Here is a 26,879-nt window from a genome sequence, read left to right on the forward strand (position 1 = left end):
GAAAATGGACATGAATAATTAAATACCATTATCATTTTCTCCATCAATATCTTTTCGTATTACATTGAATCTAAATCTGTTGTACAAATTGCATCTTAAAAGATGGGTTTAGTATGATGGATTTGTATTTGGATCCTACAACTAGCATACTATAAATGACCAGAAATTATGCCTATAAAAGGGTAAAAACATAGAACAGTTAGACTCTGCTTTTATGAAGTGGCTAAGAGTTTTACAATTCTGGAAGTGATTAGAACATAGGATCCATATATTTGGGGATTCTACTTGTCTTTTGTGCACTGCGCGTATGGCAAAGTTTATAAATTATGTTAGAACTAATGCCATTTCTGGGCCCAAGCCATGTCAAATTCATGGCAATGCAGAGATGTCTATGATTTCCCAAGGACTAATTATTCTAGGGCAGATGGATTCATTTGGATTTAGAATGAATCCAACATAGATGTCACATTTTTGGGTACTCCAGAATATAAAAAAATGATGAAAAAAGCTCATTAAATATACCTTCTGTGGAATTCTAGAACCTAAAACTCTGTTTCAAAGAATTGAACCCGATTGATATTTTTAAATGTTGTCAAATTTTATAAATTTTGTTAAGGGAAATGAGCTACGACAAAAATTCTTGGAACATTTATAAAGTGTAATGTAACATGGGATTTTGTAGTTCCTAGAAAATGCCTAAGCCCTTTCAACTATCAGGGGTAGGTGGGTATAGGAATATTGTCATTACTATATGCATAAAAAAACAATTTGATCAACAACGGAAATATGGTGAAGGGAGCAGATTTCAAAGAATGAATCAGTGTTTTCATAGGCATGTTCGAGGAACATAGATGGAATAGAGTGGACACTGACAAGGATCTTCCTTATTAAGTTAAATTGGTTAATTAATAATTTAAAGGGGTTACCATTGGAATGATAAGTACAGTGATTAAATGGATCTGCTTTACTGACATAAAAAGGAAGATACCAAAATGGAGTGGAGTTGAACATCGAAAGTTTGAAAATATAACATATTGCTAGCAAGAAATTCAGTGCACTCGATTTCATTATATTCAATTTATTACAAAATTCTAGAATTGTTTCATCAAGACCGTGGAAACTGCCACAGTATTGAATGATACTTCCCTCATGCTTCCAGAGCATCAATTCATGTAATGATGCTTATACAAAAGGTAAATTAATCTATCACAACTTTATCACTCGCTGTACAACTGGAAGTTGGAAAACCATGGACTAGATAAAATACAAGCCTTCAACCATGACCATCACTTCCATGATGCGTTTTACAACAAAAAATATTTGTATAGATAAACATTGTGTGCTTGGAAAAAGACCACATTGTGTGCTTGGATGAGAATTGCATGCTTGGAAAAAGACCACATTGTGTGCTTGGCTGAGAATTTATGTCTTCCACATTGAGGTTCAATGCATGGACAATCTTGGTTGGAAGCAGAACTGTAGAACAACTTAAGAAAAAAGAACATCCACATTAAAATTTTGAAAATTAATCAACACCATCATTAACGTAGCAAACCATAAACTATATGTGACCAAGAACTTCAACACGCATATATACACAAGCACACAAGATCTAAATAAACAATTTCACTGAACACACAACTAAAAGATAACAACCATCGTTGACTTGGGCGATAGGACAGTTAACACTTTATCACAGGCATAAAAGGATAGAACATTGTTCAATGAACATCAACAAATCATGAAGAGGCATGTTCAAAATAACATAACAATCTACTATGCTTTCATATGCTATTCCATGAAGGCAAAATCAGCTTGATGAAGTCATGAAAATCCAACGAGATCTCTGACTAGAGGCAAGGAATCAAAAATCCAACAACAAAAAATGCAATGATAAGGTTCAAACCTCATTGGCCTTTGACCATCTAACCATAAATTTATAAAGATGTAAAATATAAAGATCTATAAATCTAATAAACATCAAACCATGAACATAGGTACGAGAACATAGTAACTACATGTTTAAGTATGAAAATCAAACATGTTCCATGAACACAAATAAGTAAAGAGACTATATTTGACAGTCAACATGATGGATGGGGAAAAAATAATAGCATGGGCAATGAACCCATATGATGGTCCTTCTCCTCAACCATGAACAAGCATAAGAAGGCATGTAAAACCCATGACTTTGGCATAGGAAATACAATTAACACCTTAGTTGGGGAAAGGTGTTGAGGACTGAACTTTGTTTCAGTGAGAAATGCATGGGAAGAAACATAAGCACTGACAATGATCACATTTGGCAATCCTAATTTTTCAGTGACCATGAACAGATTATGAAAAAGGTATTTTCATAACAACATAACAATAGGAAAACATAAATATACTTATCATATGAAAAATGGAAACCCACCTTTTGAGGCCATGAAAACCTAGCTTATCTATTCTTTGTGCATAATTCATTGATTTCCACTAGAGTTGAAGTCCTTCCATAGATGATCAGTCATGGTAGAAGATGATGCTTCTCCACTTATTCTATAGTTACCTAGAAAAGTGTCAAATGTTATCGCAAAGAAATTTGCTAGAGCATCAAGGTATATGTGCACACACAATGAAAGAGTGTTAAATGTACCTAGCATGGAAGGTAAGGTTGGATGGTCTTGCATCTTTATTTGGTCTTGGATTATTGCCATGGTTGGGTATTGTTGCATTGCTATAAAAATAAACATACCACATGTTAAAGAATGGTGATGATTAAATACTTAAATCTAAAACCATGAGTCTATTCAACACATAAAGCTAACCTGGAACCGTAGATAAGACATTATTTGATCGATGAGTTCCTCGCTTATTGAGGTATCAAAACTCAAATGGTTCATATTCTGATGGATCAACATTTAAATCAATTTCCAAACAATTGTTTTTTTTGTTGCTTCTTATTTTCTTTATGGGCCTATGGAAAATCTTCTTCCTCTTCAAGGATTGATCAAGAGAACCCAATCCAGGTGTGAATTCAAAATCAGTAACGTGCAAATTATTGGCTTCATACAATTTTTTTTTTAAGCTTACCAGTCAACTAGATTGTCTTCGTCAAAGTAGTAGGAGGGTTATCTAAAATGAGATGTGTATAGCTAAACAACTCCTCCCTTGCCAAATGAAGTGCCTCGACATCTACATCAACAATATTTGTGGTTATAAGCATAGCACCGACATCTACATCATGGTTTTGAGGCTCTATATTGATCTCAGGTGGGTCATTGCATATGTTATCCTTTACATGCTGATGAAGCAATGGATTTGAATTATCCGAGTGGAAATACAACTAATTAACATTTATGGCATGCTTGCAAATGTTTCCACAGATAGACCATGGACATTCACACATCATAAAATCCATACAATACTAGGTGACAAGGTATTTTTTACCTCGATCTGTCTGACTTCTCACCCAATAAGCACGGGTTATGCTCTCATGAGGACAACAATCAGTATCCATAATTTTTCTTGCTCGTTCCATTGATTATTCTAGCTACTTTTCTCTCTCGTAGTTGTTTAGAAATCTTTCTTATTTTAAGATTTACTTGAATCAATAACAAGTTTCAACTGTTGTTATTAGCATATGCAATAACCAATACATCCTCTGGGCACATTTTTTCCTTTTATCAGATAGAAATGTTGTTTTTAGGAAACAATGGTATGACTCAACAGCATTATCAGTCTCCTGATTTGCATGAGAAAACTCCCGACAACGTTTCACCCACATACCTAATTGCAAATAGAATGATGTCAATCTCACTATATCACCTTTATAGAAGAAAAAAATGCACATAATACGAAAAAAATATTTACTTACGAATCTTATCTCCAATGACCCAATTCTTGTTGAAATAGTCTAAAAACTTCTCTTCATCTGCAAATTTGATAAAAAATTGATTGATTGCATCTTCCACTTCATAATTGAGAGTGTATTTCATGATGAAACCTAACTCAATGAACATCTCATTGGCTTTTATGGAACTAGTGGCCAACCGATTGACATTTTTTAACCAAGACCTCCATACATGCCAAACGCATAAGATCACATCACAACCTGTGATCCTCCTCTCATATTCAATGCATTTTAGTGTTCTATTTTTAGAAAACAATGCAAGTTTGGTTATATCATGACAATGTTAAAGTTACCGCAAGGCACTGATTTCAGCCAATGCATAATCATCCATGAATGCATTGACTTTCCAATCATGACGGGTTTGGAAACATTTGCGCATGAGCTGCTCCAGCCATATTGCAATATCGTCTGATGTGTTTCGTGATGCCATGACCCATGCAACAAGCACCCTGCTTTGTTGTTTGTCAAATGCCATGATTGTATACAATTGATACTGTCATTTTCAACATTACATAAAGTCAAATACAAGTTATTAATAAGTCTGAATGTATACAACTTAAATAAATATATTCAATCAATCATTGGCATTTGACTTACCCCGTATTTATTTGTGTTAAATGTTGAATCCATGGATATTAAGCTATTGTGCGATAGCTTGACCATTGTCTCCAACATCCACTTTGTTTGAATCCCTATTATAAAAGGGACCTCCACACCATTTGGCTTTTGGTAAAAGAAAAAATCTTCCTGATGCTTTTGATACCAAAGGTTTACACTCATTTCATCCTTTTTGTGAGGTTGATAATTTCCCTTCACCAACCTATTATAGATGTTTACAATATCTTTCCTGCATAAGAAGGAATCTCTATCTCGAGTTGCCACATGGATGTCAACATGTCTCTTAATGTGGGTTCTATACACTACTTCAATAGGCACTCCCAAAAAGAAACAACTCTCTACATATGCAACAACATCCCTTGAAAGATTTGGCCTATGCAAGGTCCTGGTCTCACCTACAGTGTCACATTGACCATGACAAGCCCAACCTTCCCCATCTTCATGTTCATACATATTGAAATTTAATATTGCTCTATCAAGAATTTCATGCATAACTTTCACAATAAAGTGGCATTAGCAACCGCTCTTTTGCACAAATCAGGTCCTTCGTTTATTTGGAAGATTTCCTCTTTTGTCCTCTGGGCCAAATGAACAATGATAACTACACCAAAAATTTAAAATGTTAGTACATACAAAGAAAGATAACCTTGGTTTCAAAAGATCTAAACAATACATATTTAAATACTCACATCTCAGATTGTAATGCAGTGGTAGCTCTTTCTTTTGGTTCTTTTTTTGTTTTTCGTATGAATTTACATGGAGCAATAGGATTTTCTTCCTCTCCTTTGATAAAGTCAGCAACCCGTCATAATGGGATTACGACAACTCGATCAATACTATTGTTTTTTCTATTTATTTTCATCCAAACCAAGTCTTTACTAGTGAACGCCATTTTTCCTTTGAGGTCTTGCACCTCAAGATCCATGATATATTGCCATTTGCTTTGCTTCCCCATTTTGAACTGATCTGGTCAAACAATATGCAAGGACATCAGAACTAAACTTTCAATCTTAGTAATTTTTATGGGCTGAATAATTGAATTAGATCTGGAATTTTTACATGAGCTAGAACACGGTTTCTATGGCTACCTGGGAATATTTGTAGTCTTACATGGAATTTCTCTGGCCGTGCATAAGATTTGAAGTTAAAATGAGACATACCAGTTTCAGAAGAGCCAAATTTGCAATGGAAACTACGTAAATCCAACATGGAGAGATGATTTTAGATATGAACGATAATATTTCAGTTTTCTTCAGCATTCTAGCATTTAACCTTTTATGAAACAATGAGTATTATTTCCCCTTTACTTATTGTTTTATTCTTTCCCCTTTACTTATTGTTTACTAGTATGGTTCATTTGTGTCTAATTTCCATGTTCTTGTGTACGGATGTAGACATCATCATCATCACCATGTGCTAATATTTATTGGTACCATTATAATTATCTCACTTTGACTTCTTGCATCCATCATGCTTCACTATGTGCCATGGTTGAATGTCCTTGGGGTGATCTATTAAGTCCAAAATATATTACGGGTATGGAAGATCAATCATCATAGTAATATCCCTGCTAATCACATGGACCACCTAGCTAGTCGAAATTGATGTGTGTCTATTGCAATTGATTTTTTTCCACAAAGTTCATATAGGGTCAACCCACACGTGTGCCAAAAATTGATATATGATTGTATTTGTTGCTCCCATTTGCTGCATAATAGGTAGCATGAAATTCCAGCTAGGTTAAGTGTTCAGTGCTAGTAAGGCATCAAAGAGTCATCATGTGCCCATGGTTATATGGTGGAGTGTCTAGTCATGTCAAGCTACTTGCCGGTTTGATTTATTAGTTATGAAAACATGGTGTTTGACCTGTGGAAGGTGGTCTCCACAAGGAGATTGGATTCTAGCAGTCAATCATTTTGCTTTCCTTGATGATGCAAGGTTCTATATTGTGTAGACAATACATTAGCTTAATGAATATACTCCCTGGGGTTGATTCTGTACAATATGTTTCATGCTAACCAATTTTACAAGATTGTCAAATTTTTCCATTGCTCAATGAGTTCACTTAGCTCAACTCTAAAACAAGCCAAGTCTTCTCATTTTAGCAAAACTTAGTTAAAAGTTGTCAAAGTCACCAGAACTCAACAAGTTTGAATGATCTTATGCAATAACTCAGCATGTTTGACTGTGTTTAACCAACATTTACCTATTTTAAGTTGTTTTTGAGTTTTAGAATTTCCTGATTTTGACCTCAATGGCGGATGTATAGAAAATGTATGGGTTGGGTATTTTCTAATTGCTTGTGTGTTTCAAATCTATCTGTATGTTGACTACCCTCTACTGTTTGAATGAAAAGTTTAATCTCAGAATTGGGCAAGTGTGTAGCAGCAAGTGGTGTAGGATTTTCTTAGTCTTTGATTTGCAGAATTATGTATCATATGTTTCTTCTTTTGAAAATGCACATGATGCATCTATGATAGTAGACTTATTTCACTCAATATACATGTTCTTCCTCAATCTGTTATAATGAAATTAATTGTACTCTAGAGTCCATACATGAAGAAATACACATGTCAATAATGATATCATTTTGTTGATAGGCGAGGACCCCATACAATTGATTAACACGTTATGTATTTGTACCACTCAGATTCTATTCATATTGCACCTACAACACAAGCATTTAAATTTAGGGTGCGGCTTCATACTTTGAACATATGAAAATTAGACACTCTGACCACTTTCAAGTACCATCAATTGAACTCAGTTACTATTGCTGAAGTTGCCAATTATAGTCTTGTATCTGTATGTTTCTAATATGGCATAGCTCTCAAGATGTTTGACATGTCATCATATGATATAACTTTTGATTGCAAGTGATTTCATTATGAACTCTGAATTATAATAATCCTACACCTGCCATTTTTTAGATTAAAATGATTGTTGACGATTTATACTTAAGATTATAGTGATTTCTCGAAGGTATCCCAGCATCCTGATCTCTTAAATAATAAAAACTATCAAAAACTCAAATTTGGGTTATTATAATTAGTGATCACTGATCATAGTTCTTATTCTAGTTTAAGAGAATGCAATATACACTATACTGTTAATATATCTTGGTATCTGGTATTAGCGTTGCCCATCTGTTTGTAACTTTGTATTAGCGGTGCGTGGTATCATGTTGTTTGTATGAATGTTTAACTTTTACCATACATAGATTTGGTTGTGTCATGTTTAAGGAAAATCTTTCATAACAGTCATGTAGAAATGTGTATTCTTGGTTTCATATACTTCTTAGTTGCAACTATCATGAAAAAAAACAAAAAAATTCTCAATACCATCATTACTTTGATAGGTAAAGTGAGACAGCTCACAATTTTAATTCCTTTCAATTCAAATGTTTTCTCTGTGAAACATATATTCACTTGGGTCCTCATTAATCATTTTTCTGTGAAGCTGGCAGGTTTCTAGCCTCTTCAATGTTCAATTGCGTCACTTTACTCAAATACCTCTTCTTGAAAAAAAATCTATATTTTGGATATCTTTATAATGCAACTCTCAGATCTCAACTGTTTATCACACAAGGCTTTAGTATGTTTTTTCTAAGGAAATTGATGAATTCAAATGTTCAAGGCCTAGGCTTTTGGTGGAGAGGGAAGTTAATAAGTTCTAATGCTAAAGGCATTCTAGGCTTTGTCCCTGACGGATCATTTGCCTATGAACCCCTCCACACAATTAATTATTGAATTAGTTTCTAGCTTCTGGGTCCAGTGATTTTATTACAACGTTGTTATGTCAAACAGTTTGGTACCTCAGTGTGATAATGTTCATTATCATCACTAGCAGGACTAGCAGCAGGGCATGGGAGCTTATGTTGAGGTTGGACAGTATGCTAGGAGAAATTGAAGGGCTTAGAAGGGTCAAAATCAGCAACAACAATCCACTAGAAATTAAGCAAAAGAGTAAGACCTTGTTCCTCGATCATACATTTACACAATGAAAAAGGGAAGAAAAATGAACGAGATGACTAAAACTGCCACTATCTATCACTTGGTGATGGGGAGCTTGGTTTGCTACCTGTTTGTCACCTGGTGATGAGTCAATGATGGTGACCTGCAGAGCGTGTAATGCAGTTTCTACGCAGAGGCAATTGGTGAGTTGAAGAGTGGGGATGGAGTTTCTGCGGGAGTCGAGTTGGTGAGGGGAGCTGCAGAACCCGCGGTTTGGTCCAAATTCAAAAGGAAAGGATCATAGAATTTGGTGGACTCTGAAAATTTGTCAGACGAGATCCGCAATTAATGTGGAATGGTGGCAGAGGGTGGCCGAGCGAGCGAAGGGTGGTGAACAGCGGAGGAATTGCCGATGGCCAAAGTAGGATGTTTTTCCGGGTGGTGACGGAAATCGAGTAATTCCTCTGCCTTGTTAGACTACTCCATTAAAATATAGGTTTCACCTCATGATACATTGAAAATCTTGCAAATGTGTCCAGTTTTACGTGGCATGTGCACACCTACCTTGCTTCATAGGACTTTTGTACACTTATCTTGCTTTTCACCAAAATATTTCCAAGAAAAATTCCATGTGGGTTATCACCAAATTTGAAGATCACAGTGTGTAACAAAAGGCTTTGTCCACTGACGACAGTTTTGTCTTGATGCCATTTCTTGCTAAAACTTGGTAAGACTTTTGTACACTTATCTTGCTTTTCACCAAAATATTTCTAACAAAAAGTTTATGTGGGTTATCACCAAATTTGAAGATCATATTGTGTAATGAAAGACTTTGTCTACTGAGACAACAGTTTTGTCTTGATGCCATTTCTTGCTAAAATTTGGTAATTTTTGTTTCAAAAAATTTGATTATAGGATTATTTGAATCATTTTTTTTAACCTTGGAAATGAATTTAGCACCATCAAAAAATCTTAGGGCACCATAAATCATGAAGCTAGAAGTTGTAACATGGATTTTGTCACAATCATGCCCAAAATTACATACCATAACAAAGAAAGTGGCGTAGGTCATTTATGTTTTCCCAAAAGATTATTGCTAAACCCAAGGTATCAGAGGGTTTGAAAAAAACACTAAGAATGTCACACTTTAATTTTTTATAAAGTCAAACATTTTTTTAATATTTACATCAATGTGTAAAACATTTTTTTAAATGGGAAATGTATCATAACTTATTTGTCAAAACAGTGGGCTATTCATGAATGCAGGCTCACTCATCACTGTTATTCAAGGAAAACCATACCACTTGGAATTTCCTGCTGGTAGTATAAAGGGGGTAGGCTTTAACTTCTGTGAGATGCCTCTCAGTCTTGTTAGGGTCCTATAATTTATAGGATCATAAGTTTATTATTTGTCAATTTTAATTATTATGATTGTTTTAAATAATATTTCATCTCACTAATTATTTCCAAGAAAAAGAAAAAATAGAAAAAAATAAATAAAAAGAGAAAAAAGGGATATAAAAGAAAAAATATATACGTGGAAAAAATGAAAATACCCCAACAAGAGAGCAAATTTAAATGCCACTACATTTCAAAAATAAAAATAATGCATGAGAAATACCTTTAGAATGATGTGCAGCAAGTTAAAATGCCACATTAGGGATAGATAAGTAGGATTAGTTGGTTTAATCACACCATTTAAGCGTATTTAATCTTGGTAAACAAAGTTAGATAAGTTAAGGGTAAACATTTCACTACATAGTTTAATTCTGGCTAAAATAGTTAAATAAAGATAAATATTAGAGCGCACAATCTAATCATGGTCAAAATAGTGTTAATTAAGTTATTATATTAGTTAATCGCATTGTATAGACCGCGATTAGAATGTTAATAAAGTTTTTTGGACACGATAGCTTTTGTCATTTTTAATAAACTCTATGCATAAATGGAAGGCCATGATCTCACTCGCCTAGATCAACAGCGGGTGATGAGTTCGCCCTCCCCCCCGCCCCCCTCCCCTCTTGCCCCTTTGACGGTGTCCCTGCTCACTGCCTTTGCAATGTGTCTCCCCTTGGCACATTTTGGACGCCCCAACCCCTACCTAAAACCATTTACCTCCCCCCCTCGAAATCTACCTTTATACTCTCTCGTATGTTATGATTGTTGACCTTTGCACTCTGTTACAGGGAAAAGTGTCTATTTAGAACTGCTCTATCCCACTAAGGTGTGACAGCTGCCTTAGAAATAAACAGAGAAAAGCTACTTATGTTTTTCCTTTATGAATTATAGATAGAGAGGAACAGAAAGACCAACCTCTGTCTTGCGCTAATCCTTCGATTCGATCCCTCTCTTCTTTGATAGTCCTCAGCTACTTGCTCCCTTGCATGCCCAGCTTCACAAAGTACCTGTAAGATCACAGAAGCATAGCAGTATACAAAGACACGGATCTATAATCATAAACAATCTATGATCAGATGTAAATTGACCATACAAATGTAACAAGCATCAATGATACAAAAGCATGGAGGAAAACTCAAATAGCTTTTATTGATAAACAAGAAAAGATCCAGGAGGAGTTACAACAAGTTGTTCTGACCCAGCATCAACCTCCCAGCAAAGAAGCCCCTCTTCACCTCAAACAAAGCTTAGATCACCCAAAAATCTGATGTTTGTCTCTAGAAACCAACAACAATTCCTTACAATATGCAAAATTCCAGCCTCTGGATCTCTGGGATGAAGGACCCATATATAGATATCTGTAAGGGGGATGAGTCAGCTTGTGATTTGATTAGTGTCTTCTCTCTGACATTTCTTGCTTCCACTTGGAGACTGAGGGCCTCTTACTCATCCTTGGTCGAATTCAGTGAGGCAAGTGTCACAGGAGAAGATTCTGGAAGCTTCCATTGCCTCTCCACCTCGCGGAATGACACTGCCATTTGCCATTTCTCACCCATCGCACCCCACAGAAGGGACTTTTGAAATGCAACGCACCCCCATAGTGCATTTGGGTGAGATGAAACACACCTAGCCAGTGGAGCAGCTGCAATGATCCTGTTTTGACCAATTTTGAGTAGTTTTTCATGGAGAACTTCTGGGAGAAGCTGTAATCTGTTGACCTTGTTCCTTTAGGGGTTAGAACAACACTTTTAGGGACTTAGGAGCCCTTGGTTTATGGAAATTTCATGCTTGGGGTTTTATGGCACAAAAATGTCTATAACAGTTGCCCCCTAAAGTATGAGGCCGTTAACCTTTTGGTGTCGGGTGAAATGCTTTATTATGAGGATCCGAAGTTCTTTCAATGCTGGGAGGAGACCTGTAATAAGATACAATAAAATACATTATCTTCATAATATTTTCATGATCTAGCTGAGGCGGACATTCCCATGCTCAGCTTTATAAATTCATTTTCATGTACATAGGACAGACAATCGTCTGAGTGTAGACTGATGATTCTGGTAGAGCCATCATCCTTTTGATAAGATGATTATCTGTGCTGCAATGATGTACATTTAATGTCTTTATTTCCCTGAATATATATCGTAGCCCGGATGGATGAAACTAGATCCGGGGTCTTCAATCTCGTCCGATCTTCACTCGAAGTACAAGTCGGTCCATGTGAGAAATGTTCTGAAGTCGAACATGGAAAGACATCGCTTGATTACCAGTCAATGATGTAAATTGTTAACAAGTGCGAGAGGAATCACCGATAATGATAATGACCCTCAAGGTACTGCAGTACAATTCACGTGGTGTGAATAAAGGACTTGGCGTCGAACACCACGCAAAATCTTTTGGTCGAAGGCCATTGATGTAAACCTGTCGCAGGAAGTGAGAAACTTGCCATTGAGGCATGCAAGCTTCAAAGTACTGAATGGGGTGTTCCTAGATCAACTTCTTGGATAATGAGCGGATGTCGACAAGAAGTGATCCATCATAGGAGGGCCTTAATGAATCCCACATCAATGACATGGAACGGAGCAAATGATTTTAATGGAGGTGAAAACGATCTGGTGATATAAGGTTCAGGGTGGCGGTCATGAAAGAATGGAGTATAATGTATGGTAGTGGGTGAGACACAGGTGAATTCTCTGAATGGCTTCTCTTGAACATATCAGCGACACTGATGTGATGGATTGGTAGCATTAACCCCAAATGTGGATGGTATGGCGTGACCATGGTGATGTGACTGGTGAATGAAACAACCCAACCCGACTCGGACACGGAGTGGAAGTGTCATGTTCAAGAGCGACTTGCTACCAACAAAGTTTCTTTGAGTTTTCTTCCCAATTTTTCCCCAGTCATTGCTGACCAGTGCCTCTTTATTTTTGTCAAGCTTGAGGAGGATAACATATGCTTGTTCTATAATTTTCCCTTCGGGCAAACCCATCGCTATGTTTTAACGAGCCTAGCGATAGTGAAACTCGTTCTCGTCTATAGACAAGTTTGTCGCTATTAATCTTTTTAACGAGTTTAACGACAAAGATAACTCGGTCCTTTTCAATTTTAGAGACTCTGAAAAGGAACGTAAAGGTAACTCCAAAATTCCTTTTTCATCATCTAATCCCTTAAGTCCGAAAAAGTATAAAACAATACAGAAGGGATGAATTTTCGATACTTTTAATGAGCCGAACAAAACAAGCGCTCGATCTTTTTGTGTAATAATCCCTCAGGTCCAAAAAGATTAAAATCTAGAGGAGGGATAGCACTTCCTATCCCTTTAACGAGCTGGAGAGGCCAATGGCTCGGCAATCTTTTCATATTTTATGAGTCAGTTGAAAAGAGCTTAAAGGAGACTCGTCTTTTGAGGAACGAGTGATAAAACAGGTAGTAGTTGATTCTAGGTAACGTTTGGAATTTTCCAATCACAGTAGTGTCACAAGGATGGCTAGTGAAATCACTCTTCGCAGCTGTTCCTCAAAATGGGTAAACAATCAAATGGAGGTGAATGATCAGCCAATGAAAAAGTGGAGGTGATGGTGCAAACACGACTAAGGCTTTAATGGCTGAAGTACTAAATTCACGATAGTTATTTACCGTGGAATAGTTCATTTTTTAACCAGCATAAACGCGGGTGGAAACATTTGCTCATGTCTTAGGTTTATTTTTTAACGAGCTTGAACTATGTGCTAAAACTGCTCGATTAATCCAGTCGTGTGATAAGAATGTCTCATATAAAATGACAATTTTTAGATTTTCGCCCCACATCCTTTCTTTATGTAAGTTAGGAAATGACCAATCCAAAAAACAGATAAATGATCACTCTTTGCTTGCACTCCAAAAGGTTTGCATGCCCCCAGGTATAAAATAGAATTTCAAGGTTACCTCTTCTTTAGTCCGTTGAAACATTTGTTTTACCGAGAGAGGCCTACCTTTTACGGGTTACCCAAAGATTGTTCTATTCACAGCGAAAACAAAACACTTCTCCGGCGATGTCTACCAAGATAAACAAAGGTGAGCGGCGATGCCCGCCAACTTACATAACTTTGACAAGAGAATCTTGTTCCAGTCCAACTCCCTCTTCCAATCACGGACAGGAGTACAGAGGTCATATTCTCTCGTGGAAACCTAACCTATACCCGAAGTTTTCCTGCCGAAGCAGACCAGGGTGCATGCCCCCTAGGATTCAGTCATGTCCCCCCGAATCACTCACGCTCATCGGGTGGACGGACTGGGGATTGAGACATTTCTTGCGTGAAAAGACCATTTAGGGATGGTATATGACTATTTGCTATGCGTGATCCAGGAAATGAAAGCTGGTCCACGAGCTTGACCACTCTTTCTTCGTGCGGAAAACACATTACTTTAAAGAGTGAGGAGACAATTTCTCCCATGCAATAAATATAGTCTCGTCGAAGGAGTAGATTGTAATCCAGGGGTCCTTGAACTACCATTACGTTCATGTGAACGGTTTTCCCTCTCAATGTTATGGGCACATCGGGAAGGATCCCTAACGGTCGACTGGTTCCTTTATCAAAGCCTGTCAGATTGTTCATCTCAGGAAAAAGCGATGGCGAACCAAGCGCTTTCCAAGCAGTTGAGGAAAGGATACTCACAGAAGCCCCCTCATCAATGATGGTACCATCCATAACCATTCTATATATTTGAACAATAATTCGGAATGGTATACTAGCTGGTAAACGGAGTCTGCCTAGTTGATTCCAGTCGAAGGAGACAACTAGGTTGCTTGGAGGTGGGACCGAATAGACAGCCGGGTATGACTCTAACGAACTTCTTTCCTGCGGTAAAGGAACGGGTAAATTGCCCCCATGTTCGTTGGAGTCTGTGCTTATGAAAAGAATTTGGACGGTGTCATCCTTGTTCTCTTTAGTAACTGTATCATCTGAAAATGGAACCTCTGAAGGCAAGACTGGGTCAACTGTCGCCTCGACCTTTTGACTTTCGTCTGGTATGGATTCAGATGGTTCATCTTCAGTGATAGATGCTTCGGCCGACCACCTAAGCGGGCCAGCCGGATTTTCAACTAGTGACGGACTCGGCAAGAGTTTTTTATATCCAGGAGGAAGTCGTAACGGTGAAACCGGATGATTATCAAAATCTCTTTTAGCTTCATCTAAGAAGGGACAAAGGTGGATGGCGTGATCGCCTTCGCACAGTTTACAAGGAAATCTATATTTTCCTTTTTGTCCTGGGGCTTCACTTTCACTAGTTGACGGTGTGTTTTCAACATGATCATCAGAGGTTGACGACACTGGGTTGTGCAAATTGGGAGACCAATCCCTTAAGATATGAGGGATGCAAGGACAATCTCTGTGATAGTGGTCTCCCTTGCAAATGACACATGGCGATTTAGGCCTGGTCGGTGCAGTGTGTGGATTTTCGTTAGACGACACTCATTTGCCCCCATTCGCTTTTGGCTCCTTCTTCTTCTTCTCTTTCTTCTTCTTTTCCTTCTTCTCCTTAGGTACTTGACTTTTGGCTTTACCAGCCCCATCAAGCGAAGAGGAAGGAGGAGAGGAAGAATTAGAGGAAGTAAAAGGTTGCTGGGTAACTCGGGACTCGTCTATTTGTTGATTTGATTGTTCAGGAATAGTGGTGTTCTGAATGATAGAGGTTGAGAAGAGCCATACAGGCAAACCAATTGTCAGTCCTGGAAGTGACAATGTGGCCATATGGGGTGCACCAACATCTCCCCAAGAGGAGAAGGGACTAGGATTTCCTCCAAGGGGAATTCCTTGGTTGGTGGACTCCATTTTCTCAACCCAAGATCAACGTAGGAAAGGGGTAATGAATATTCTGTTTAAAATAAATTTTAGATGCTTTGACACAACTTGTTTTTTCAGTTTTTAAGAGTCGAGAAAAAACAAAAGATGACTCTAGTCTCCTTCGATTTTTAATGAGCCTGAAGTGACAAGTGCTCAGATGGACCTTTTCCGTTAAGGAGTTTGAAAAGGAATGAAATGGACTGTTCTGGAAATATAGGTAGAGGGAGTACCAAATCAATCGCAAAACTGCAGAATACTTTTTATGGTACGACAGTCAATCTTCCCGAATGTTGTGTTCAGTGCATTGCGATCGATAGGGCGGCAGACACGGCTTCCTATGGATAAAGGATTTAAGCCTATAGGGGTCTCCCAAAATATACTCAACGGTACGTGGAAAGTCCGTACTGTCACTTATCATCTCAAAGTGGAGGAATCACCCAACCATCAGTGAGAACAACAGTTACCAGGCTTTACGACGCCGGAATACGTCTCTAGCCTAGACCTCTAAATGTTGTGCGTTAAGTTCCAAAGCGTTGTTAGATTCATTGAATTTATTTTAAGTTGATCTTTTTTATGAAGTTTGCCTTTCAGGTTCACCACGAGATGTAGATGTAATTCCTAAAATTCAATCTAAAGATGATAAACAAACTTCTTATCTCTTTTGTGCAATGAAAATCCTAGCTACTAGGGAAAAGAAAGACAGAATCTTTTCGCAAAGAGCAAAGAGCACACTGTAAATGCACTTTCCTAAATCAAGCCAAACAGACTATCTATATGCAAATGCATGTGCATGTATTTGTTTTCGACTTTCTTAGTATGTGGATGCTAAAAAGAAAGTTGATGTACAAATCTGAATTTCTTTTCAAGCGACAAATATAAACAAGCCTCTTTTCGAAATCAAAAATAGAGATGATTACGACACCTTACGATTTTGAAATGAATACTTGTTTTTGACACTAGAAAATTACAAATTCAGACCAAAGGCAATAGTAACAGGATAATCGACCATCAACAGCAATCAAACTTTCTCCTACGATCGAAATCGACACTTGTGATAGATTCAAATCAAAGGACAACAGTACGACTATGCTACTTTTGCAAAGGAAAACTGTAAATGACTCAACAAACACACAAAAAACATCTACAGTTCTTTTGTACAAAGGAGGTGGAATAACAGCAAGGAAAAGGGGTTTCAAACAGACATATACTGATCACAGGCAGCAACTGGAAAGAATGATCCACAGAAACCACAACTGCACAGAGCTAGTCTGATCAGCGCACCTGTAACACAGAGAATCTGAAATGTAGCGCAGGTTGCCCACTCGAGAAGTGCGCTGAAATTCAGAATCTCTGAACAGTACCTACGTTGGGCCAGAAACGAGACTTTGTTCGGTCTCCGGGTCACAGTTTACAGTTCAGTTATTGGTTTTTGGTCGAGTAAAAAAACAATCAGTAATGCAACAATTAGGGGTAGATCTAAGGAGGATCTAAGAGCTATCACAAGGGCAATCAAATAGTTGGTGAATCAGTTGTTTAAATCATAAACAGATCTAGTGGATGGATTGAAGCAGCAGTTATCTACTTTGCATTTGTTATGGCAAATCCAGTTCGAATGCTACTTGTAAGTTTATGAAACAAACAACAAAGAATGATACACAAACAAACTAATTAGCTCCCCAGTGGAGTCGCCATTTTGATACAGGGAAAAGTGTCTATTTAGAACTGCTCTATCCCACTAAGGTGTGACAACTGCCTTAGAAACAAACAGAGAATATCTACTTATGTTTTTCCTTTATGAATTATAGATAGAGAGGAACAGAAAGACCAACCTCTGTCTTGCGCTAATCCTTCGATTCGATCCCTCTCTTCTTTGATAGTCCTCAGCTACCTGCTCCCTTACACGCCCAGCTTCACAAAGTACCTGTAAGATCACAGAAGCATAGCACTATACAAAGACATGGATCTATAATCATAAACAATCTAGGATCAGATGTAAATTGACCATACAAATGTAACAAGCATCAATTATACAAAAGCATGGAGGAAAACTCAAATAGCTTTTATTGATAAACAAGAAAAGATTCAGGAGGAGTTACAACCAGTTGTTCCGACCCAGCATCAACCTCCCAGCAAAGAAGCCCGTCTTCACCTCAAACAAAGCTTAGATCACCCAACAATCTGATGTTTGTCTCTAGAAACCAACAACAATTCCTTACAATATGCAAAATTCTAGCCTCTAGATCTCTGGGATGAGGGATCCATATATAGATATCTGTAAGGGGGATGAGTCAGCTTGTGATTTGATTAGTGTCTTCTCTCTGACAGTTCTTGCTTCCACTTGGAGACTGAGGGCCTCTTACTCATCCTTGGTCGAATTCAGTGAGGCAAGTGTCACAGGAGAAGATTCTGGAAGCTTCCATTGCCTCTCCACCTCGCGAAATGACACTGCCATTTGTCATTTCTCACCCATCACACCCCACAGAAGGGAATTTTGAAATGCAACGCACCCCCACAATGCATTTGGGTGAGATGCAACACACCTAGCCAGTGGAGCAGCTGCAATGATCCTGTTTTGACCAATTTTGAGTAGTTTTTCATGGAGAACTTCTGGGAGAAGCTGTAATCTGTTGACCTTGTTCCTTTAGGGGTTAGAACAACACTTTTAGGGACTTAGGAGCCCTTGGTTTATGGACATTTTATGCTTGGGGTTTTAGGGCACAAAAATGTCTATAACACACTCCCACTCCACTCCCCTTCCGCCAAGTGGTGCCTCCCGTCCCCACCTCACTCCTATATGATTCGGCCACATGGCGCTCCCCACTTTGCTCCTCTCCCATCATGGTCACATCCTTCCTCAATCCATGTCAACTCACCTTCGCCACATGACACCTCTGTGCACCTGTTATCCAATCTTTCCAGCCATACATGTTCCTGTGATAATGGACATGCTTCCATTTAAATAGCCAAATCACAATAGTGAGCTATTTTTGCTTATAAAATAATCCAACTCCCATTCATTCGCTCTTCCTTTAGTTGTTCTGAGACAATAGTAATCAGAGCCTATTCTAGTACCTAATAAGCAGACAAAGCCTATTACAACATCCAGTCATCGAACCAGCCCACCACTGTGAACAGTCAACAAACAAATTACTTGTGTACGCACAGCTTGGTATTTGACCAACCTTTCCTAGGTAAATTCCAAATTTACAGTTATTTTATGTCTAGTATGTCTCCTATAGGAAAAACTAAGGTTATAGAGGAAAATGCCCTTCTACCCCCTATCATTGATTTGGATCATCAACCCCTAGTAGACCAAGAATATATGATCATTGAAACCAATTGTGAGTTCTAACTTTACAAACTCCACAACTGGTTAAAACAAAAATTCATTGACCTCAGTGACAAATTGGGCCTGTGGGACCCCTCCCTACCCCAATTCATTTCCCTATGACCCACCACTTCCTTGAATTCGTTTCCTGGTGCCAATTCCAATATATTCTGAGTCAGAGGGAAATTGTGGCTGAAAATAATGGCATGATTGTCATAATCGCCTCTGAATCTATCTCCCAAATGATCCAAATTCAAAACTCTACACCTTAGAAACCTTTTGCAGTACATTCCCTCATGGAATACTACAAGAACCTCACCTTCCCTCACAGAGCAAAGATTTTTGAAACATTTCTTGTTGACGATGCTCAATTTCCTAAGAAAAATCCTCCCTATTCATCCTCCATGTTCCCTAAGATGAACAAATAGATTATCTCCATTGTTTCATGCTTACTAGGCTATCAATCCGATCAGTGGGTTCATGAGGCCATCATACATTTTTTGTCAGTCTTTTCAACATGTGAGAAAGCATGCAGATGTAATTCAGGAGCAGTTCCAGAAATTTTCTACAAATGGAACCTTCAAATATGCTTCAGTCCTAGTTTATCTATTTTTATACCATCAGGCACACATATTTTAGTTTCCCTTACAGAAAGTGGATGAGCAAGGAAATTATCAATCAGTAATTCATTGGATTTCCTTGGTGAGGAAGCATTCCAATGAATTCACCTTCAGTGAATATGTTGATAAATTCTTATATACAATATCTTTCTTATTAAACAGTAATGTGGAGCCAAGGATAGGACCTAAGATCAAAAGATTTCTTCATCTCAGTGAGCAGACCAACACAGGTGAATGGTAGCTGTACCAGAACTACACAGAAATCAAGGTGTATAGGTGTGAGATGCCACCTTAGAGGTTTCAAAATTTTTCCTCAATGATAATTTTCTCACTAAAGTACATAAGACAGATGATTAACATGGATGAGCTATGTTTTGTGGTAGCAAAAAATAAATCACAATTTAAGATTAAAACATAGATAGGCCCTTTTATCTAGAATACCAGGGAAATATCTAAAGAAACAGACATCCTCCTAAAGAAAATGAAATTCAAACTTAGTTTCACCTGGTCATATGATCCCTTGGGAGTGATTTCAAAGCTAAGAGTAGAACAAAAGACTACTCCCTATATTCACACTCCTAGGCCAAAGATTGAAAAATTCATGAACCAAGATCAATGGATGAAAAACACCCTACAGGAGGCACAAGAACAAATATTATCAACAACAACAACATAGACTCCTACACCACAAGAGAAGAAGGACAAGAGGACAAGGGAAGACCTTTCCCCTACAATCACAAAAATCCAGAGTAAGGAGTTCAAAATTTACAAGAAGAAACAAAAGACGAGTCAAACAAAAGAATCGTTTCAAGAGGAAAATGTACTAAACACTATTATTTTGATAGACCCACATACTTCTACCAAGAATGAATATATTTTCGTAGGACATCCATCATCTTTAACCTCCCAAGAGCCACTAGATACCTCTTAGATAGGGGAATTGGTTCATGACCAAGTTGAACTAAACATATTTGCGAACTATAGAGAAATTAAAAAGAAGAATGAGATGTTAAAAGCTACAACTTATACATAGTTTTGGAAGTAGAAAACATCCTCACAAGGTAGGCCACTCACTTCCTTTGACACAGAGAAATGGAAAATGTAGATAGCCTTCCTACAGGCTAAGGTCCCTTTCCCAAAAACAATGGAAGATTACATGAAATCAATCTTTCCTCTAATACTGATAAAATTCATCCAGTTGATCAAATAGATCTGCATAAGAAAATAGGGGAGATGTTGTATTCAACCTTGACAACTTTAGCAATGGAAACTTCTAGGTTGCAAGATTTAGTCAACAACACTCAGTTACAACTGAAATTAGTGAAGATTTCTTCTCTAGCTGAAGAAACCAAAATCAAGTCTTTAGAAGATCTAGTAATTAAATTGAGATATGATCCTAGCAATGTAAAAGTTGCAGAAGAAGTTATGAGAAGGAATAATGTTGACATTGCAACACTCAAGAAGCAACTCAAGCTTCCCTCCACAGAAGACCCACAGACTAAGGAGGTTGGAAAGTTAGAGAAGGAAAAGGAAGACATGTTCATAATTATTATTGAACAAAGTGGACAGATCAAATAAATCGAGGTTGAGATGGACAATTATTAAAGGAAAGAGAATAGTCAACATAGTTGGTAGCCATTCCACTCAAAGCAGTTCCTATTTCATCTACATCAGCAATAGGGGCATCCACTTTAGCAGCCATCACAGTTGAGGCACAATCTACAGATTCTTCAGAAGAAATAATCAAAAAAATGGATGACCTATCAATTAGAGGACAGGAAATTGAGAAGCTAAAATATCAGCTAAATAATCTCTAGGAGCATAAGTTGAAAATTTATAGTGCGCACCTAGTAGAGCTGCAAAAGACTCATAAATTAACTCGGAAAATTGAACAGTTGGAGAATGAGTCTGCAATGGCACAAACACTTGCACATACAAAAGAAAGTATTTGGATAGAAATAAATGTGGCCATAACTGAAATATTCCTTTTATTGAGATCATTTTTGAGCATGAGGAATTAGTACAGAGATTTAAAGGAGTCATTGAAGAGGTGAAAGAAAATTTAGGAAAAACTCCATGTGCAGCTACTACTCTAATCAGGATTCTAAATTCAAATATTAAAGAGGAATTAGAAGACTTTGAAATCGCAGATAGGAAAAAGACAATTCTAGAAGTGAGGAGGGTCCTTACAAAAAGGAACCTTATGCTTGAGCTGGAAAACAAGTGCCACAATTTAGATTTTAACATTTAGAAGTTTCACAGGAAATTCAATGTGGTAAATGTCAAGGGGCTGCCACGTTTGATAGGAATTGGAGTGAATTTGATCAGGTTAAATGGTTGTTGGCTTGAGGGGGCCTGACCCAGGTTCAGAGTTAATTAGGAAAAAAAATCCCTATACTACTAGCCCTTTCAGCAATAGCCCGCTGAGTACAGACTGAGGTCTCACCCGAAGCAGTATGGGGGGATGCTGGAACCAAGTTTCCACACCCTTGAGATGTTTGAGGGGTCGGTTTAGTCCAACTGTGAATACCTTTGCATAGGTTACTTCACGCACCGCCCTAGCCTACGAGGCCTTTTCCATCTGTTATAATCACCTTCGCGCAGTCCCTAACCAGGGGTTGAGGTGATTTCGCACTTCCCTAGCAACGATATGCGCTACTTCCATAAGTTACATCGCGTATCCTACTTATCTTCTTATAACAATTAGTTATCTTCATGTAAACAGATACTTTATATTATATTCAATTTATCAAAACATTCGTATAAGTTCGCGCATCATATAAACAATAGAAATGCAATTTATATCTGATACATTCAATGCACAAAACAGGGGAAAGATACACAGAATTGATGTAAAACTTCTCTTTATTACTTCTCCAACGGTTACACACTCGACTCGCCCTGCGCACTCAGCTACAGGGGTCCATGCACTCAGCTGCAGGGGTCCCTGCACTTAGCTGCGTACTACTAGGCCTCTGCGCACTTAGCTGTAGAGCTTTCTCCTACTTTATGACCCAAAGACTCAACTCTACACTTATATAAGACTTAATTCTCCATCTATTGCCTTCTTCCCTCCTTAACCTCCTCTTTAAAACTTAGAGCCTTACTCTATTTATACAATCCCATGGTCCGCGAACCATGGGTGGATCTCTAAAGGCGACATTACATTAACAAAAATGAGGGTGGACAACCCTATGACTCATTTACACGTTTGCACTCCGCGCCCACAAAACGCGGATTCTTTACATCCGATTCGGTCAAAAGCTGGGCTTTAAGCCCTAAAACTTGCCTTGGGGGATCCCGCACCCAAAAAACACCCAACACAAATAGCGTGACTCACCCTCGAGTCACTCTGTCGGTGCGGAGATATTTGTGTGGAGACCTCCAACTCTGCTCGGACTACTGCAAGGTCGACAATGCATAGGGTAGCTACCTGTTGTACCTCCTGCATGCATTGTTGAGATACTATTGTAGCTAAACTGCTTCCCTGTACCTAGTTATAGTTCCGCACCTCCTTTTAGTTTCCTGGAGTGCTAATATTGTGCTTCAGTTGGCTATTCAGATGGTCGGGCCACCCGTGTATGGCTTGAACCGACTGCCATTCACTCTTCCTGGGAAAGGTTCTCCATTTAACTTTACCAACTACATCGCACCTTCGTCTGTGACCACCTTAATAACATACAATCCCAGCCAATGCATTCTGAATTTTCCCGGGAACTTATCAAACTTACTATCATACAATAACACCAAATCATTCACCTTGAAGGTGCGCAACTTAATATGTCGATCGTGCCAAGCCTTTTCGCATTGCTTTCGTACCTGTTGGTGAAAGCCAACCAAAAAGCGTTCTTCCTCGAGTTCCTCCAACTATGCTAGCCTCTCCTCCAGGGCTCCACGGTCCATCATACCTATGAGCACTACTATGCACAGACTAGGCACGATATATTCCATTGGCATTATAGCTTCCACTCCATAGACTAGCTAGAAAGGTGTTTGCCCCATTAGTTTCTTGCATGTCATCCTATAAGCCCATAATACTGCAGGTACGCGCAGGTCCCAATCACTTTGTTGCATGTTGCATACTTTGGTTAGCATAGTTTCCAGTACTCTGTTAAATGCTTCTAGTGTCCCATTGGCTTGTGGGTGATGCAGTGTACTTTTCTGATGATACACCTGAAACTCTTTTGTCAACACGCTGATGGTCTTGTTTGGAAAATTTGTACCGCGGTCACTTATCAAGGTCTTAGGACATCCAAATCATGTCAATATGTGTTGAAATAGAAACTTCGCGGCTGTGGCGAGCATGCAATGTTTTACCGGTTGTGCTTCTACCCAATGCATCAGGTACTATTTCGCAGTGATAATATATCTCGTGCCCATTTTTCCTTGAGGTTTGATAGGTCCTACAAATTTGATCACCCACTTTTCAAACAGCTACAACATCATTTGCAGATTCAAAGGAATCTCGTCCCTCCACAATTGTTTGCCTATTCTTTGACATACATCACAAGCCTTACAATGTGCTTTTGAATCCTGATGAAGGGTTGATCACCAAAACCCTGCGCGGAGAATCTTCTACGCGGTCACTCTCCTTGCATAATGTCCTCCAACAGGGCCCTCATGCATGTTCGCGAGGATATGGCTTCTTTCAAATTCAGGTACATACCTTCGCACTATCTCATCATTTCCCATCTTATATAGGTGCCCCGCAATGACAGAGAAATATGCTGCGCGCACCACTAGTTCCTCGTTATATTGGATGGAGTATTCTTTCGGTGCAGTTCCAGTCATAAGAAAATGGATTATATCTTCAAAATGTCCATCCACTACATGCACAAGAAAGATCTGTGTGTAAGTTAATCCTTCCTCCAGACTAGTAGGTTCCTCTCCTATCTCAATGCGCGACAAGTGATCTGGTCCTGCGTTCAATCGTCCAGGTCTCACAACAGCTTCAAAATCATATTCTTGGAACAATAAAAGCCATTCTGCATATGCACCCCCCTAACACAGGCTTATTGATTTTATCTCCCAACGCGAAGTTCTTGTACATCTGCATAGGTTTTTTTCCATATGTTGGCATCCACTTGGCTAGATGTGTGCACAGTTTATCCTGTCTGTGGCATTTATCTATCAATCACACTCTAGGCTTCCCAAACTACGTGTGCATCATTTGTCTACATTCACGCCAGTCCTCAATGCTCCCTTTGTTCATACCCCACCACATCTTAGGCGTAGCGTGTACTACCTAATTCAATGCCTAGAGATGTTGCTCTTCCGACATCTCCCTTTTGAATCTATCCAGGAAAGCATCTACCTCACCTAATCCATCATAAGTAGGGATATCTCTCACTTCTATTGATATGCAGTGTAGTGACCTTTCCATCATCTTACAATTAAGCGTGGTTACCTCATCTAACCAGTTCTGCCATCACTCTATCTCCTCATCCGAATATGAAGTGTAGGATATTTCACGCTCCCATGATATTCATCCATCGGCGGTGGGATTTACCCATTCTTTCTCTCGTGCGATTATCTTGTAGATGCAGTCCAAATCATCGTCACTTTCATAGTCATGCACCGGCTGGGTGTAGCGTGATCCTTGAGCAGGGTCTAAGGGTATAACTACGCACAAAGACTATTTCTCAAAAATCATCTCGCGCTTCTTTAGATTAATCACCTCATTCATGTCAGTGGCCCAATCAATTCCTAAGAGCGTGAGATAGGGATTCCTGTCATCACCAATCTCTATCACCTCAACCTCTACTAGTGCGCTCACTCCCTCAATATCCACGGTGATTCCCTGCAATATCCCCATAGGTATTATCTTTTGTTGGTTCGTCATTCGCAGCTGAATAAGAGACCACTGCAGCATAGGCCTCCCCATGCGCTCCCATGTTTGCTTCAGCAGAACATTCGCATTCGATCCTAGGTCCAGAATTACTTGGTCCATCTCATATTCTCCAATCTGTGCAGTTAGCCTCATTTCTCTCCCTGTCCTTGTCTTATGCTTTCCAATCTTCCAGACTATGCACGGTTCTCCTGGCATGGTCCCAGCGCATCTGTTAATGATTTTCTGCAATCGCTTTATAGCCCTACTGTCATGCAGTAGCTTCATGCATGCTTCCAGGAATGTCGTAAGCATAGATGGGTCCATTTCCAGCTCTGGTCTATCTTTGCTTCCTAAAGTGGAGGCATCAGTGAAGCTCTTCTTAGCTTCCATGAAGGCTTCCTTAGCGCGCTCCAAATCAAACTCTGCTTCCTTCATTGAAGTTTTGCAAACCCAAGTGCTATCTTCGGGTTCTTTTCCTTTATCATCTCCTTCCGTAATTCCACTTCAAAGCACAATATTTACATTCGGATCTTCCATGTGTAGCTTAGACCTCATCATCTGCAGGTTCTGAGTTGAGGGAGGTGGTAGTGCTCCCTTGTCGTGTATCCTAGCTATCAGCGTAGGACAATCTCCTGTCTCATGATCAAACAAGGTACAATACATACATGATGCGCACATTGGATTCGTACAATCGCGAGCATAATGTCCCGGCCCTCTGCAATTGTAGCATATCAGCTGTCTGTGACCTCTTCCAGGTCCTCCTGCACATCAGCCTTATTCGTGCCCCTGAAATCCAGTTTGCGCCACTCTTGTGTTATGTTCTAGGCGCCACGATTCAGTCTGAACTCTATAGGTGGAAGTTTTATCCATCATCAACTCATAGATTCTACAAGTGCGCTCATCATGTCTGACTGATCTACAAAAATTACAAAACAACTGTTGCAAATTCTACGTGTACTTATGCAACAAATGACAGTTATCTGTAGCATGATTTCCTCCCATTTGACAAATCGCGCACCACAGAGCAGGTGTTGCGCTAGGTATTGCTTGCACTTCCGGCCTTAATGGCATCAACTCTCCTCTCGTGAGGTAATTCGTGAAAATAGGTCAGTGGTCCTTATCATGACCCTGACCCTTCCTTTTTATGCACCAGACCTCTTTGCGCACCCCTGGTTGGGTTTTCCTGTCATGTTTCAAGCTCTGCATCTCAAGGCATAAGTTTTTCTACTGCACATGGATCTACTGAACTCCTAAGTTAGGATCCTGTATTGGGGTCTCATGCAGCCTGATCATGATCTCCAAGGCCTCTGCCTTAGTCGTTAACCTCTGTTGCGACAACACGTTCCTTATATGCGGGGTTTACGATGCTACAAACCATTCGCGGTGTTGTCCATGTAGAAATTTCACCCGTAGAA

Source organism: Pinus tabuliformis, chromosome 8 (genome assembly GCF_031772625.1).
Source record: "Pinus tabuliformis cultivar Carrire ecotype Pingquan chromosome 8, CPIR1, whole genome shotgun sequence".
In the NCBI taxonomy this organism is placed as follows: Eukaryota; Viridiplantae; Streptophyta; class Pinopsida; order Pinales; family Pinaceae; genus Pinus; species Pinus tabuliformis.